General features: G+C 64.2%; 1 protein-coding gene across 4 annotated transcripts in view; it reads right to left on the bottom strand.

Moving 5' to 3' along the window:
* The window catches only part of LOC138829579 (adhesion G protein-coupled receptor B1), an 80977-nt gene extending 70929 nt beyond the window's left edge, over positions 1-10048 (bottom strand). For 3 of the 4 annotated variants that reach the window (XM_070025942.1, XM_070025940.1, XM_070025943.1), the window contains exon 1: positions 9928-10048. The gene's annotated coding sequence lies outside the window, so the exon portion shown is untranslated. The remainder of the gene's footprint in view (positions 1-9927) is intronic. The other variant, XM_070025944.1, reaches the window with a different exon arrangement.
* Between the last annotated feature and the right edge of the window lie 5165 nt (positions 10049-15213).

Raw genomic sequence — 15213 nt, 5'->3', positions numbered from 1 at the left:
TGCCCTTGATGCCAGTACGTCCTTCTTAGTGCCTAGCTGCGTCCCCAGCCCAGAGGACACTGGCCCTAGCCTCAGAGCATGCAGCAGGGCAGCTCAGGGCGGGGGCGGGGAAGGGGTGGGCCTTCACCCTCCACACAGTGCAAGTCCCCAGGACTGGACATGAAGATCCCCTGAAAGGGCTTGGAGGTCAGGACGGAGAGCCGCAGTGTACCCGTTCCTCCTCCTCCTGAAGGCCAGCAGCAGCCCCGCCCTGCGCCAACTAGTCCACAGCCACAGACCCGACCCAGGGCTCAGGTTCCCTCACCCCTCCCCACCCACCCTGGGCTGCCAATGGCATCCCCAGACGCCAGCCACAAAGGCACTCTGTAGTCCCGGGGCCTCCGAACAGTGCCCGCCTGTGTCCTGAGAAGAGGCTGTGCTGGGGGAGGGGCGGGCACCCTGGGCACAGAGGACTGTCCAGGGGGTGGGAGGGGTGGGCATCCTCCCCGCCCAGGGCATCCCACAGCCCCCCCACCCCCCGCAGGCCTTCCAGGCCTCAGCCAGCAGGCAACTGGTCACCATAGGCATAGATGTCCCGCTGCTGACCTGCGGGGCCCTGGCAGGGCTGGGTGTGCATCTCAGGGCTGAGCCATGGAGCCCAGGAGGGTGCGGGAGAGCCTGTGTAGTGGCAGCCTCACCGGCCTGCCTGGCCTCGGCCTGTGCCAGCAAGGTCCGCGGGGCCCGCAGCGGAGGCAGACGGTGCCTCTGGGAGAGCAACGGGAGCCACCCTGCGAGCCACACCTGCCAGGCCCAGGCCCGCGGGGCACCGTCCGCCGCCCACCCCCTGCAGGGCCCTGAGGAAGCCAGCTGAAAGGCAGGCTGAGAACTTGAGGCTGCTCTGGGTGTGTGGCAGGGGCCCTGCTTAGACCAGGCTGTGCTCTGGGCACCCTCACTCTGCCCTGGAGGAGGCCCTCATCTGATTCCCACGCACAGACACCCAGAGCAATGACAGTGCCACCACTACCACGGGTGGAGGCCCCAGTGCTCTGGAAGGCCAGAGAGACGGCCTACCGCCCCTCGCCCCACTGCCCACGCACCTCCAAGGGCATGCCTCTCTGCCGGGACCCATCAACCCACTCCACCTGTGGGCCCTCAGGACACCTCCATGTCCCCTGCCCTGCCACTATCAGGCCTGGGTCTCTCAGGGTAGATCTGAGGCCATCCTGAGGATGAGCAAGACAGGCATCTAAGAGCCACCTCCAGAGGCTGACGGATTGCTGGGAGATGGCAGGACTCAGCCCAGATCACCTGCAGGTCTCCTGGTATGGCAGCTACGGAGGTGCCAGTGCCTCTCAGGCCAGGACTGATGGTCTAGCTCCAAAAGGAGGTAGGACGGGGCTGGGAAGGTGGCTCAGTGGTAGAGCGCTTGCCTAGCATGCATGAAACCCTGGGTTTCATTCCTCAGTACCACATACACAGAAAAAGCCAGAAGTGGCGCTGTGGCTCAAGTGGTAGAGCACTAGCCTTGCGCACAGAGAGGCTCAGGGACAGCGCCCAGGCTCTGAGTTCAAGACCAGGACTGGCAAAAAAAAGGAGGCAGAACCACCATCTGGAACAGAGCAGTCAGGGAGGTGTGAGGAAGCTGTGCCAGGGCCTCCACCAACAGCCCAAGTGAGCAAGCACAAGCCAAGCTGGGAGGGAGGCGCTGTGGGACAGCGTCCTGCGGGAGGCAGGCCAGCGCCTGGGCTATCAGGATGTGTGCGCATGGCCGCATGCTGTTGGTACATGTGAGTGTCAGTGGTGTGTATGACGTGTGTATGAGGACACACTGTGTGTGGCTGTGTGTGTTGTTGGTACACTTGAGTCTTGTAGAAGTGGGTGTGGGTGCAGAGGTGTGTACAAGGGTAAGTAGACACACTATGTGTCTTTTCTGTGCATTAGAAGTTCATGAGCATGTACGTGTGGAAGCATGTAAGTGTACACGTGATGTGTGATGAATGTTACACATATAATGAGCAGTGTGTGTACCAGAAATGCAGATGTACACAGCTGTGGTGTGCGAGGGTGAGGGTGTGGCCATGTGTGTGTCAGTGTGCAGGGGTGAGGGTGTGGCTAAGTCAGTGTGTGCAGGGGTGAGGGTGTGGCTATGTGTGGCTGTGCTGTGTGCAGGGGTGAGGGTGTGGCTGTGTGTGTGTTCAGGGGTGAGGGCATTACTGTGTCAGTCTGTGCAGGGGTGAGGGTGTGGCTGTGTGTCAGTGTGTGTGCAGGGGTGAGGGTGTGGCTGTGTGTCAGTGTGTGTGCAGGGGTGAGGGTGTGTCAGTGTCAGTGTGTGTGCAGGGGTGAGGGTGTAGCTGTGTCAGTGTGTGTGCAGGGGTGAGGGTGTGGCTGTGTCAGTGTGTGTGCAGGGGTGAGGGTGTGGCTGTGTGTCAGTGTGTGTGCAGGGGTGAGGGTGTGGCTGTGTGTCAGTGTGTGTGCAGGGGTGAGGGTGTGGCTGTGTGTCAGTGTGTGTGCAGGGGTGAGGGTGTGGCTGTGTGTCAGTGTGTGTGCAGAGGTGAGGGTGTGGCTGTGTCAGTGTGTGCAGAGGTGAGGGTGTGTCTGTGTGTCAGTGTGTGTGCAGGGGTGAAGGTGTGGCTGTGTGTCAGTGTGTGTTCAGGGGTGAGGGTGTGGCTGTGTCAGTGTGTGTGCAGGGGTGAGGGTGTGTCTGTGTGTCAGTGTGTGTGCAGGGGTGAGGGTGTGGCTGTGTGTCAGTGTGTGTGCAGGGGTGAGGGTGTGGCTGTATCAGTGTGTGCAGAGGTGAGGGTGTGTCTGTGTGTCAGTGTGTGTGCAGGGGTGAGAGTGTGGCTGTGTCAGTGTGTGTTCAGGGGTGAAGGTGTGGCTGTGTGTCAGTGTGTGTTCAGGGGTGAGGGTGTGGCTGTGTCAGTGTGTGTGCAGGGGTGAGAGTGTGGCTGTGTCAGTGTGTGTGCAGGGGTGAGGGTGTGGCTGTGTGTCAGTGTGTGTTCAGGGGTGAGGGTGTGGCTGTGTCAGTGTGTGTGCAGGGGTGAGAGTGTGGCTGTGTCAGTGTGTGTGCAGGGGTGAGGGTGTGGCTGTGTGTCAGTGTGTGTGCAGGGGTGAGGGTGTGGCTGTGTGTGTGTTCAGGGGTGAGGGTGTGGCTGTGTCAGTGTGTGTGCAGGGGTGAGGGTGTGGCTGTGTGTGTGTTCAGGGGTGAGGGCATTACTGTGTCAGTGTGTGTGCAAGGGTGAGGGTGTAGCTGTGTCAGTGTGTGTGCAGGGGTGAGGGCGTGCCTGTGTGTCAGTGTGTGTGCAAGGCTGAGGATGTAGCTGTGTCTGTGTGTGCAGGGGTGAGGGTGTGGCTGTCAGTGTGTTGTGTGCAGGGGTGAGGATGTGACTGTCTGTGTGTGCAAGGGTGAAGGTGTGGCTGTGTCAGTGTGTGCAGGGGTGAGGGCATGGCTGTGTGTCAGTGTGCTGTGTGCAGTGATGAGAACATAGATGTGTGTCTGTGCTGTGTTCAGGGGTGAAGGCATGGCTGTGTCAGTGTGCGTGTGCAGGGGTGAGGGCGTGGCTATGTGTGTCAGTGTGCGTGTGCAGGGGTGAGGGCGTGGCTATGTGTGTCAGTGTGTGTGTGCAGGGGTGAGGGCGTGGCTATGTGTCAGTGTGTGTGTGCAGGGATGAGGGCGTGGCTATGTGTGTCAGTGTATGTGTGCAAGGGTGAAGGCATGGCTGTGTGTGTCAGTGTGTGTGTAAGGTGTGGCCGTGTGTCAGTATGCGTGTACAATGGTGAAGTTGTGGCCGTGTGTCAGTGTGTGTGCAGGGGTGAGGGCATGGCTATGTGTGTCAGTGTGCATACAAAGGTGAAGGTGTGGCTGTGTGTCAGTGTGCGTGTACAAGGATGAAGGCGTGGCTATGTCAGTGTGCGTGTGCAAGGGTGAAGGTGTGGCTGTGTGTGTCAGTGTGCGTGTGCAGGGGTGAGAGCAGGGCTATGTGTGTCAGTGTGTGTGTGCAAGGGTGAAGGTGTAGCTGTGTGTGTCAGTGTGCTGTGTGCAGGGGTGAGGGCGTGGCTATGTGTGTCAGTGTGCTGGGTACAGGGGTAAAGGTGTGGCTGTGTGTCAGTGTGCTGTGTGTCAGTGTGCTGTGTGTCAGTGTGTGTGTGCAGGGCTATGTGTGTCAGTGTGTGTGTGCAGGGCTATGTGTATCAGTGTGCTGTGTGCAGGGGTGAGGGCATGGCTATGTGTGTCAGTGTGCTGTGTGCAGGGGTGAGGGCGTGGCTATGTGTGTCAGTGTGCTGGGTGCAGGGGTGAAGGTGTGGCTGTGTGTCAGTGTGCTGTGTGTCAGTGTGTGTGTGCAGGGCTATGTGTGTCAGTGTGCTGTGTGTCAGTGTGTGTGTGCAGGGCTATGTGTGTCAGTGTGCTGTGTGTCAGTGTGTGTGTGCAGGGCTATGTGTGTCAGTGTGCTGTGTGCAGGGGTGAGGGCGTGGCTATGTGTGTCTGTGCTGTGTGCAGGGGTGAGGGCGTGGCTATGTGTGTCAGTGTGCTGTGTGCAGGGGTGAGGGCGTGGCTATGTGTGTCTGTGCTGTGTGCAGGGGTGAGGGCGTGGCTATGTGTGTCAGTGTGCTGTGTGCAGGGGTGAGGGCGTGGCTGTGTGTCAGTGTGCTGTGTGCAGGAGTGAGGGCGTGGCTATGTGTGAGTGTGCTGGGTGCAGGGGTGAGGGAGTGGTGGACAGGGTTGTCGGGGGGAGGAGGCCATGACCCTGTCATGAATCCACCGTGGTTCCTTTCTGTTCTGGTTCTGAGAGCCTGTAGACACAGCCCCACAGCAGACCTGGCGCAGCCAGCCCCCCTGACCCCATGCATGCATTGGGCCTGTGCGCCACACGCTCAAGGCTGCCGGATGGCAGGCCAGCTTACTCTCATCAGGTGGCTGGTCCCAAGCCGGTGCCCAGAAGCTCCGGGTAAGGTTCAGATTGACAGAGGAGGCTGTGCCTGTGCTGGGGACCTTGGCAAGGGGGCAGGCGTGAATCACAGAGCAGCGTGTGAGTTCCGGGCGGGGGGGGGCCTGAGCTGGCCAGGGCTTCTTACAGTGTCCTCTGTACCCCCACAGCACCCAAGGCCATCAAGATCAGCCTCAAGAACCCAGGCTACCTTGGCACAGCCCTCAGAGCCCCAGAGCCCTGCCACTGGCCCTTCCCTGCCTTCGTCCCACTCCGAAGGGCCCTCAACACAATGTCCAGCCTGGAGTCAGCAAAAAGTGGCACAAGCAGGGTGAGGTGGACCAGGGCCTGGCACAGGGCCCATGCCACTGTCACCAGCCTCTTCCCACGGTCCAGTCCTGACACCATGCTTCCCAGAATCTGCCCGACTGGCCCAGAACATCTCAGTGACAGATTCACAGACAGGGAGGAGGCTGTGGGATGACGTGGGGTGACGGAGGCTGTGCATGGGTGTAGGGACAGCTGATGATTGGGGATGAGGACAGAAGCAAGAGTCCCGTGTGCATGTGTGTGTGCATGTGTGTGTGCGCACATGTGCATGTGTGCAATAGTGTGGTGCAAGTACCATGCAGAGGAGAGGGAGGCAGGAGGCAAAAGGAGGTGCAGGGTCCACCCTGTGGAGCCACAGGCCATGGTCAGGGGCTTTCCACAGTTGTGGCCTGGGGACAGGCACCTCACAGTGAGCACAGAACAGTCCCAGGTTCAACCCAGGACCCTGCTTGTGGATGTTCTAGAAAGATGGCGACAAATAGCTGGCAAAGGGACACAGCAGAGGCCCTTGCCTGGAGGGAGGACACTCCGCTTGCAGGCTGACCTTCCACCCTAATCCCTGTCACTCTGTCACTTACTAAGAGCCAGGTGATGTGGCAGGAAGAGGGAGGGCAGTGCTCCCTTCCTTTGTGAGGACCCCTTGCCCTAATCCGGGCGTAGGAGAAGGCTGTCCTCACCACACAGGTGAGGACACCGAGGGCCACGGCCAGCACAAGTCCAGGAGACCTGAGATCTGAATGCGCCCCCCACTGCTTCCTGCTGCCTGCCAGGTCTGGCCCTGGGAGGGGGGGGGGGTGGTGAGGGCTCTTCCCCGCCCTTCTAGCCCACAGATTCTAGGAGCAGGTGGCAATGTCACATCGGAGGGTGTGACCATCCACAACTGTGTTCCCCAGAGCAGGGAGTCTGGGCCCACACGCCTCCTGCACGTATGCAGACATCCCTGAGAGTCTGCCAGGGGGCATGAAGTTTAGGGAGGTGGCATCCAGCCCCTGTGCCTTTTTCATGTGCAGATGCTTGTGTGCACGCTGGACTGTGGGCAGAGCTGGTGGTGCAGCTGTAGAGACGGCAGCCTTCTCCCACAGGGTGTGCGTTTTGCCTTCTAACTGGCTCCTGTGACCAGCTATCTACCACTCATCTCTAGAGCATGGCCATCACCCAAGCCATCTACCTTAAACCCTCAGGGGCCTTCCCATGGTTCTCAGAGCCAAGCTCCCTCCTTCCACCCCTCCCCAACTTCAAATCCAGTCCTCACAACAGCACTCGCATGCCCCAGAGACTTTGCACAGCTGCTCAAACCCTTCGGATCCATTACCCACCACTCTTTCTGTGGGCCCCAATTTAGCTTCCTTCCTCTTTCAGAGGCTCCTGGGGGAGCTGCACCCCTGGGTTCCCAGAGCCCCTGGAGCTTCCCAGACCCTTCTCCTCCCCTACTCCCAGGAGCACATGGGAGGGACAGGCCTCACTCAGCCAGTGTGTGTGTGCATGTGTCCTGGCCCCGTGTTTACCCAGAAATCACAGCTCTGCACCATAGCACAGCTGCCGCAGGGGAGGCTGGAGGGCAGAGGGAACTGCAGCTGGCATGAAGGGCTTCACAGAACCCTCTGGTTTGGGGGTTGTGTGTGTGTGGGGGGTGTCTAGAGCTTTCGTCCCCAGCAGTACACGGGGCGTGTGCATGGGCTCTGCCCACTGGCAGAGTGAAACGTGGTCTACCGAGGTCCCGCCAGCGCAGGGCACACGCGCACACAGCACTGTCCGGTGGGGTCTGCACGCATGCACACACTCCTCCCCCCCAGGCCCGCAGATAGAGGCCCTGGCACGTGCCTGCGATGTGCATAGGCGGTGCACACACGCTCGCGCTCACGCTTGTGCACGGCACAGGAGAGCGGGGACAGGCAAGTGGCAAGTGACATGGCTCGCGCTGAGACTCGCAGCGGGGGGAGCCAAGGCACGAGAGAGGGCGGCTGGGTGCTGCCCAAGATGGGGCCCAAGCGCGGGCCGGCCGAGCAGGAGACGGAAGGGGCGGGCAGGGCCGGCGCGGTGCGGCGCGGCGCGGGCGCCCTCTCCCGGTGATCCGGGGCAGCGCGCCCGGCCCTCCGCCCTCCGCCACCGCAGCCCGGCGCCAGTTACCCAGGCCTGGAGACCGTGGCGTCCCCGGGGGGGCGGGGGGGGGGGGCGGCTCCGAGCCCTAGGACCCGCTCCGGGAGGCGAGGCTGGGCAGACGGGCCGACCGGGAGGCGAGGGTGCCGCAGAGCGCGGCCCAGGTGCCCGCCGCCGGGCCGGCTCTGCCCGGGGCCCGCTCTCGCCCGGCCTCGCGGCGGGGTCCGCAGGCGCCGAGCTGCCCAGGGACCCAGCCGGCCCGGACGCCGCAGCCCCAGCACAATGCGGACCCGCAACACTGGATCTCGGGCCCAGACGGGCCCTGGGAGCACAGCCCGCGCCCCCACTTTACGGACGCGGCCGCCGAGGCCCAGCAGGGACTGGAGCCTGCGGGAGAAGGAGGGGACTTGGAGGGCTGTCCAACTTGGCGGCTCCCCTCCCCGGCCAGCTCCGCCTGGAGACCGAGCTCCTCCGCCCCCGCGGGCCGCGGCGCCCCGGCGCCCGCCCGGGCCCAGATGGCAGCGGCAAACTCCCGGTCCGAGCTCCCCGCGCAGCGCCACCCGTGGAGCCGGCGCGCCGGCCTGACACCTCCCCTGGCCCGGGGGGCTCGGCTCCGGGCCGCCCGGGCTCCGGGTCCCCCCCCCCCCCCCGCCCCTCTGACACACACAGGTGCAACAAGTACGAAAACAGGGCCGGGCCTCTGCGAGCCAGCGGGAGAGGGAGGGCGCAGGGCCGCGCGGCGGGCGCTCCGGGATCCCCGAACGCGCGCGGCGTCCGCCTCCGGGGACCGGGCGCGGGTGGCGGGCACGCGGGGCTGACTCGGCGGGATGCCCACCCCCCCCTCTTCCCGGGGGCTCCCCGACTCCGCGCCGGCGGGGGCGCTCCCGGGAGCCCCCTCCCCCTCTTCCGACGCTTGACCTTGCTCGGGTACCGCAAGCAAGACCCGGCGGCGGCGTCCGGGCGCGGAGTTTTACGGCCGCCCGCGCGGTTCGGGGGATCGGCTCGCCCACTCACCCGCCCCGCTGCTCCCCAGGCCGCGGGGCTCGCGGAGGAAAGGACGCTGGCGGGTTCCCGAAGACCCCCACAGCCCGGGTTCCACCTCCCAGATACGGGAAGGGACCCCGGGGCCCCTCTCCGCACGCCGCCGCCTGCGCGGGCGCTCTTCCTCCGGCGCGGCGCTCGCTCGGAGGGGGCGTGGGGTTTGGGTGTTTGGGTCGGGACGCCGAAGGTCTCCCTGGACCGCGGGTGGGGCGCACGCGCGCCCCTCCTCAGCGGCTCCCCGGGCGGGGTGCGCGCCCCTGCCCACCCACGCGCCTCCCGGAGTTGCGGCTAAGGGATCCGAACCCGAGACGGGGGATGGGGGAGATGATGGAGCGTGACGGGGTTCCCGCGGGGAAAGGCAGCTGAAGGAAGCGGGGTCCGTGCTGGTCAGGCCCCAGTCCCGGTCCGTGCGCTCCAAGAAACTTGGGAGCCCCAGATAAAAGTAGTGAGGGTGGGCTGGGCACCGCCAGGCCCCAGTCGGGGGCGCCGAGCTAGGCGCTTCCCCCGATTGCCTGGCGGTGACCAAGCAGGAGCCGGCGCGGCCAGGCGGAGGGACCCGGGCTCCGCCGCAGCCTCCGACAGCCCTCGCGGCCGCCGGGCTCGCGGCGGTTCCCGGCCCCGCCATCCCCGCCCCAGGCCGGAGGCGCGCTCTCCCTGCCTGGGGGCTGCGGCGACCGGGGGAGCGGGGGTCCGCGGCCGGACTCGAGCCCCCAGCCTCGGGGGAGGGCGCGGGGGCCTGCTCGCTCCTCCGGGCTCGGAGGAGCGCGCGCGCGGCGGCGGCGGAGGCCGGCCGCCGAGGCCCGCGGAGGGGGGGGGGGGCGCGGAGCCGGGCGTGCGGGGCGCCGGGCCCCGCGGCTCCGCGCACACAGCTCGGGGCCGACCCAAAGTTCAGAGCGGCTGCTCCGCGCCCACCGTGCGAGCGAGCGCGGGCGGGCGTTCGCGCGTGTTTGTGGCGGTGGGGGGGCAGAGGACGGCCCCCCTCCAGACTCGGGGGGAACCTCTAGGGGTCCCCTCGGCGAATATGGGTCTGTGTCAGGGCTGCAAGCGCGAGTCCGGGGCTTCTCGGCCGCCCCCAGCCCTGTGCGTGGGGGAGGCTGTCGCGGGCCGCCGAGGAAGGGGACGTCCTCGGGGGTCAGCGTGGGGCTTCGCAGCCCCCTGCCCGCGCCTGTGTGCGGCCCCCGCGGGACCGCCGTCCCCAGCCTGCCGGGGCTGGTGGGTGCCTCCTCCTGCCCAGCCTGCCGGCCGGGCCCGGGCGGCCCGGGAGCCGGGGTGGGGGAGGCGGGCAGCGCGGGGGCGCCGCTCCCATGTCCGGGTCGCCCCCTCCGCGGGCCCGCGCGGGCGGGGACCTGCCAGATTCCGTCGCCGCCCGCTGGAGGCGACCCGGGGGAGGGGGGACTGGTGGGGCCCGGGCGGGGGTCTAAACTCCCCGAGCCCCAAGCGAGCGCAAACCTGGGAGCCGACGAGCCCCACGCGGCGAAGTTGGGAAGTCCGGGCGCCCCCCCCTCCGTGCCCCGACCCCCTCCCGCCGCGCCCCGGGCCCCCGCCGGAGCCTCCCTACCTTCCCCGGCGCCGGCGGCTCCTCGGCGACGACTTGATCCGGCGACTTGCGAATCCCCGGAGCGCCCCGCGCCCCCCGCGGCACAGCCGGGCTCCCGCCCCGGCGGAGGGGGGGGGGCTCCCGCCGCCGCCGCCGCCGCCCCCGGCCGCTGCCGGCCTCGCCGAGCGTCCCCAGGGGCGCGCCCGCGGGTGCTCGCAGGCCCCCTCCCCACCCCCTCCCGCCTGTCGGAGCCCCCCGGGCGCCCGGAGGGTCCGGGTACCCGCGCTGCGGGCGCTGCGGGGCGCGCGGGCCCGGGCCGGGCCAGGACGCGGCGCGGCCGCCTGTGCCACCGGCTCGCCCGCTCCGCTCGCTCCGCCGGGGCCGCCGCCAACGCCGCGCCCGCCGCCGCCGCCGCCGCCGCCGCCTGCGCCCGCCGCTCCCTCTCCGGCCGCGCCGCCGCTCCGCTCCGCGCGCCGGCCCCGCTCTTCTCGCCTTTTTTCCCCTTCCTGGGGCGGGAGGGGGGGGCGCCGAGCGGAGCCGGGGGCGGGGCGGCGGGGGGAGGAGGGGGAGGAGGCGAGGACGAGGGGAGGAGGAGGAGGAGAGAGGCGAGCTGCTTCCCCGCCCGCCCGGCTGCCGGCGCTCCCCAATCCCTCGCTCTCTGAAACTGGATCCCGAATCGGGAGCCAGAGACTGCATTACGGATTACATCAGGCTTTATAGAGCTTCCAGATCACACATTAGAGGGGGAGCGGGAGCGGGGGGCGCGCGGGGGCGGGGAGCGGGGCAACCGGGAGAGGGGCCCCGCGCGCGGGCGCCGGCTCCACCGGGAGCCGGCCGGCCCCGCGCAGCAGGGAAGCCAAGTTAGGTCTTCGCTCTGGCCGGCCTCTTCCAGGAGCAGGGGAGTGGCTGCCGTGCGGGTGACGGGGATAGATGGATGGATGGATGGACGGACGGACGGACGGATAGATGGATGGATGGGTGGGTGGGTGGGAGAATTTAGGGGCTTGCACAGACACATAGGTGCGAGGTAGGGTCAGTGAGTGTAGACAGAGATGGCCCATGGGCGGGAGGATGGATGGATGGATGGATGGATGGACTGGAAGGCAGGTGGAGTTGGGTGGTGGATTGTGCGAGCCTGCGGGCAGAAGGGGCTGGGGTGGATGAGCAGGACCCAGGGTTAAATGGACGGCCTGCCCGGGAGGGGAGGGCTGACAGAGAAGGGTGGGCTACAGATGGAGGGATGATGCATGAATAGGTGGGTGAGTGGGTGGGTGGGTTGGATGAGTGATGGGCAGGGAGACGGAGCCAGAGGCAGGGACTGGGACCCATCCAAGAGGAGCAGGTGGCAGGGGGAGGCCAGGCAAACCACTCAGGTTGGGGTGGTCCAGTCTTTGAACAGGAGAGGCCTGTCCTGATGCTGGGGACAGAGCCCAGAAGAGGCAGGGCTAGCCCTGGCTTGGGCCTGTGTGGCTGCCCCTCCCATCCTCCTCTGCCATTCTTTGATTTGGTGACAATGGGGACACCTCTGGGATTTCGTTCTCAAGCTGATGCAGTTGGATCTCCCATTGTCAGCCGCCCCTGGTCCCTCCCCTGCTTCTCAGAACGTTAGCCACGCACCCAGCGGGGTCCTGCTAAATCAAAACCCCTCAGAGACGTCGAAGCTGGGGCTTCCCCCCAGGACACTTCCGCCTCAGCCCCTGGCTCCACCTCACAGCTTGAGGTCCACTGACGCAGGGCCCTTCACACAGGGGTTCAGCCCTCCCCTCCCCATAGCATCTTAGCTGACCAATGATGCTGTTGCTGGTCCAGGTGTGTGCTTCTCTCCACAGATTCAGCGTGCGTCTCCCTCAGGTATGATCACTGCTGGCACCAACGTGAATTCACAATCTCTGTCACCACACTTAGCCTGAGTGTCAGCAGCCACCCACGCTACTGTCTAGTGGCCACCCCCATAACCTCAACCAGCACCTCACCAACCACACTGTCCTCCACCCCAGTCTCCAAGGGAGAATGGCGCAGGTCAGCTGGACTCGAGTCTCACCAGACGTCCTTGCCCAGATCCGCCTGTGGCCTGCTCCTTCCAGGGGTGGCTTCAGTGACTCCCTTCTACCCTGCAAGGCCAAGAGGTCCTCCTTCCCGGTCTAACTGCTTGAGCAGCTCGGTTCCTCCCTCCGAAGCCAGGGAAAGTGCCTCTTCCTGAAATATTTGACATCCACAAAAAGAAAAGGAGGTGGCATCCTGGGTGCCTCTGGGAACCCCTGTTGTACCAGTCCTGGGTCCAGCTGCCCTTGCGTTGGTCTCCTCTCTGCAGTAGCAGTCTGTGGCCACCAGGGGGCCTCTGATATCAGGCCAAGAGGCATCCACAGCAGCAAGGCTCTCAGCTTGCCTCTCAGCTCATTGCCCATGGGGGAGGGGAGCAGAGTTGCCTGGCTCCAAGCTTGCGATCTGGCGTCAGACTCCTTCAGAACCGACCCCCCAAAGCAAAAGGTTGTTCCCTACCAGTTTGGGGGTAGGGGTACACGCCTTTCCTCTCCCTGTCGTGGAAAGACAGCTTACTCCTTTAAAAAAAAAAGGGGGGGGGGAGTCCTCATTTCCCAGCTCTGATCCAGAGCCCAGACAATCGTGGAGCAGACCCCGGCCCAGCCACCCTGTCAGCTTAGTTAGTGCCTGAGGATTGGAGGCAGGCAATGTCTGACCCTGCTGCAGCTTTGGTTTCCTTCTTGGTATGTGACTGGCTTAACTTCATGGGTTTGAAGGTTTCCTACAGCCCAGATGCTACAGGATCTCAATACTCTAAGCCGGGAGATAGCCCCCAATTTGCAAGCAGGAGGGGCTCTTCCCCCCCATACAAGTCCTGCCCCCCCCCCCAGCAGGGACCATCCCACACCCAAACTGGTTTTCTTCGAGGGCATAGTGACCAGGAAAAATCCCGGAATTGATGGTCCATCCATTCAGATCCCAAGTCCCAAAGTGTCCTCACACAGCCCAGAGGAAATGAGGCCCTTGGTATCTTGTAAATGCTACCCATGGCCATAAAGCAAGCCCTAACCGCAGTCACAGACTCAGCCGGGACCCTTGGTTGACATCGAAGACCCTGATCACATTTGGCCACACACTGAGCCCTGATCTTAGTCATAGGCGGATCCCTGATCCTGGTAATATAGTGAGTAACTATGCTGATACAGATTCATAGCTCAATGTGCCATGAATCTGGTCAGGGTTCTGATTGCTGATTATATACTATGCCCTAATTCAAGCCCATTTCTGAACCCTAGCCCTTGTCACACAGTGACCCTTGATCTTGTGGCAGTTTTACATATCCAGGACATGGCCAGAGGTTGAGTATAGACTCCCAGGGATCTCTGGGGCACCAGAATCAGAGAAGTGTAGGGAGGGGTAGGAAGCCCCCCAGGGAGGCAGCAGGAAGTTTATCTCAGAGTCCCTGCTGCCAGTCTTTGTTACTCAGGGCTGCCCCATCCCTGCAGACAGGTTTACCGGGGTTCAGTGGTAGACCCCTGACTCCATAACCCCCTGGCCCGACCCTGCCCTTGGGAACTCCATGGCCAACAAGGCCTCTTTGTGTCAGCCAGCTTCACCCAGCTTTCTCAGTGGACAGGCAGAAGGAAGGCAGCCTGGGCTCTGTCTGGGCACACAGTGGACACTGCAAGTCTAAGGCCGCAGTATGTGTGTGGGCTGGGCACAGGATCAGCAGCTACTTCTGCTGCTCAGGAGATGGCCACTGTAAACCTCACAGTCAGGACAAGGAACCTGCTACGTCACCACACAGCAGCTGCAAGTCCCCCCCCCACAAGACCCCAACTTTTCTTGGGTCCCAAAGGCCCCATGCTCTGAGACTGTTGGGAGGGACTGTCTGAGGAAGTATGCTATTGGTAGGGCTCCCTACTTCCCCGGCAGCAGCCGTCTAGAGGGCGAGCCTCCTCCAGGAAGTCCCCATGTCTGCTTGAGCCTGCAGGCATCTCAGGTCAATCTACCCTCCCCAGTCCCTCTGTCCGGTGAGCTCTGCCTGGTCCAGTGACCAGGCTCTGTGCCCTGAGGCCAGCTAGGGACAAGGGTAGCCAAGACAGGCACCAGGTGGCCCTGGGCACTCATGCAGCTGGGCTCCTGCATTCTGTGAGTCCTTCTCTGACTGTGGCCTGCCTTGCCCTGCCACACCTGCACACCTACTCTTGGGCATGGCGTGCATCTAGCTATCTCAGTTCAGGGCCAGTCAGGGTGACAGCAGCTCTGAGAGGGTTCTAGGCAGAAAGGAACATGTGCAGGATGCCCTCAGCTGTGCCCACCTTGTAGCCGAGGGACTAGCCCTTCTCCTCCCTGCTTCTTCCTCTCCTTGCTTCTCTCCTGGGTGCCACCCTGACCTCCTGGGCAGCAGTGCCCCACCCCCTCCTTAATCTCACCTCTAGCAAGTACCACCGGAAACTCCAGACTGCTGGACAGGCAAGGCAGCTGGTGTCTACCTCTTGCCCATCAGGGCTGCTGGGTGAGGATGGGCATCTTGGCCAGAGTACAGTCATGCTTTGGACGGGCAGCTGTGTGAGCTGTGTGAGCTCGGGCTCCACCATACCCGCCTCAGCTGCAAATGAAGAACACCATGCACATCCCTGCATGGTCTGTGCCCAGGCCCAGAGGCTGCTTAACCCTGGTGGGAAGCTCGGGGAGCTGCAGGTCTGTCCTGGGGCAATGGGCTCTTGGCCCCACCTGCCTCCTGAACGCTGGCCGGCGCCTTCTCTGCCCTTGCTCAGGGGACCATACTCTATGTGGACTTAGCTTGGTCTTGCAGGTGGACCTGAAGACCCACCACCAGGACTGTACTGCAGACAGGTTTACCGGGGTTCCGTACAGGGTTCAGCCTCCGTACCCTTACCTTGCACTTCTTAACAGGACCCAGACTGCCTGCCTGGCAGAAGCCACGTAAGGGGCGTCAGGCCCGACACACACTTCCTAGGAGCTCCAAATGTGTGGCGCTCAGGAGCTGGTCCTGCAGGCTGGGATGGAGGGGGGGTGCAGAGCTCGCGGTGGGGGGCATAGGAGAGCGCATCTAGTCCTGCTGGGGATCTGCCCAGCCCACATTTCTTCTGTGGCTTGTTGCCCTTGTCAGCTGGAATACTAGAGTTTCGCTGTATTTACTGGCTCCTTGAGAGAGGCGAAGGTGCTGGCCCAGGCCATCAGCAGGTCCTTGCGGGGCCAGGACTCAGGACAGGCTGCCGAGGAGGAGGTGGAGGGAGGGCCTCTCCTCGGGGCTGGTGTGTGGTACTCAGGAGCCAGAGGGTCGAACGGTTTCTCTCATTC

The sequence above is a fragment of the Dipodomys merriami genome, unplaced genomic scaffold, assembly GCF_024711535.1.
Source record: "Dipodomys merriami isolate MVZ:Mamm:240054 unplaced genomic scaffold, mDipMer1.0.p SCAF_174, whole genome shotgun sequence".
NCBI lineage: Eukaryota > Metazoa > Chordata > Mammalia > Rodentia > Heteromyidae > Dipodomys > Dipodomys merriami.
This window is presented reverse-complemented; position numbering and strand designations above follow the sequence as displayed.